This window comes from Penaeus monodon, chromosome 19 (assembly GCF_015228065.2).
Source record: "Penaeus monodon isolate SGIC_2016 chromosome 19, NSTDA_Pmon_1, whole genome shotgun sequence".
NCBI lineage: Eukaryota > Metazoa > Arthropoda > Malacostraca > Decapoda > Penaeidae > Penaeus > Penaeus monodon.
The window spans coordinates 39,781,946-39,783,613 of NC_051404.1; the positions used below are offsets into that span (position 1 = coordinate 39,781,946).

At 37.4% G+C, this 1,668-nt stretch overlaps 1 protein-coding gene across 1 annotated transcript in view; it reads right to left on the minus strand.

The window, feature by feature from the left end:
* Positions 1-342: 342 nt before the first annotated feature.
* The window catches only part of LOC119585229 (transcriptional coactivator YAP1-like), a gene marked incomplete at its 5' end in the record, with an annotated part of 37,721 nt that continues 36,395 nt past the window's right edge, over positions 343-1,668 (minus strand). Inside the window, 1 exon segment of the mRNA XM_037933888.1 lies at positions 343-1,668.

The following is a 1,668-nucleotide window of genomic DNA, read 5'->3' on the forward strand; positions in this document are numbered from 1 at the left end:
TGGATGGGCTCACAGTGCTCTGTAAACTGATTCTGCTCACTTCGCTTGTCAACCTTGCACCCTACTAGAAAAAGATGAAACAATGCCCCTGATCTTTAGTCCTATTAAAATGAAGTGTATAGCAATTAGTTATAAGGAAACACTATTTTAATTAGTCTTCATGTTATGGGAATCCTGTATTAGGTATTGTTACAGCATATCTTTGAGGTGGGTTTTCTAATCTGTCTGAAGATGGAATATATAGCTAATTTTTTCTATGTAATGTACAATTTGACAATGTCCCCTTCAACACTATTACAATAAAAACAATGGATTTTGTAGTACAGGTATACAAAGAACAAGTTATTTGAAGATAAAATTTATTTACATTGCTTCAGCATACACTTAATTTCATGGGGTTTTGGATGACCTTCCATCACCCCCACTTGCGTCATAAGCACTTGGGCGGTATTCACAATTGTGGCAAAAAAAGGGAAAATTGTTTGATGTGGCACTTCTGCCATCATTATTATGGCAAATCATGCGCTTACTGATATCAATAAGCTTGGGAGTCATATTTGTTAGCAGCAACCTGCATGTTTAAGTTGAGGGCAATCCCAGGATATTTATAACCAACCTATAGTTCACACGAAGTTCATCTTTCATGTGAATGTCCCTATGCTAACTTTCCTTTTTTCTGCCTGAACTGCAAAAATTTCATTGTGATCTGTGAGCTATAAGCTAATACCATAGTTGAGGGGTGGAGCAAGAATACAGCATTGCTATGCAGATTATCTTAAAGCCATTTCTAGCCAGGGGGGTTGATGTATATGGCGGTGTGCTGATAAGACGAGACAAGGAGTGGGTGAGCAGCTTGAAATGTCCTTTAAAAATCTTGCATGCTTCAGCTGTCAAGGCTTGCTACCTTTCCCCATTACATTGGTTATTTCCCATATTAGTCCCATATAGACTGTACAATGAAAAATTATTGTTGGGACTTCAACAGGACCTTACAAAGCAAGGCAACATTGATAAGTGTCAGTCTGTGAAATCAGCATCCCTAGGATCATGGAAAGACAAGACCTCTGATTGAAGCAATGTAGCGAGAACTGTGGTCAAGATCAGAGGAGGTTTGCCTTACAGTTCAGGTTCATTTCCCAGTCAAAATATAGTGAAACTGAACCAGGTTTTCTAGGGTAAGGCAGGCAGTCCCCTCTATCAATCTTGTATGGAGTGCAAATACTCCTTACATTGCTCACTCAAGGTATGTAGGGCAACTGAGCTTCACAAACTTGTGCAAGAAAGGTTGGGAAGGACGCAGCCCAAATTAACCGTAAAAAAAGACAAGTCAACACTTGGGCTATAACCTTAATTCTATTAGTATAAAACTTTACCATTGGATTATTCTTCTAAGAAAGTTTGATATGAATATAATATTGGTAGCTGTGATATTTTTTCTTTTAATCTACACTAGGAACCCTTCACCACATTAAAAGATTGAAAAACAAGAGCCTTGCCGCTGAGTGTCTAACTACTCATTGTAAAACTAACAAATATGGCCACTATAAGACAAAAACTAAAAACAACATTGCATGCTAGATGTATATCACAAAAGACACCATACTATGAACATAAAAAAATGAACATGTACATTTCCTGATATAAGTAAAAATTCATGTCTACTGGAGC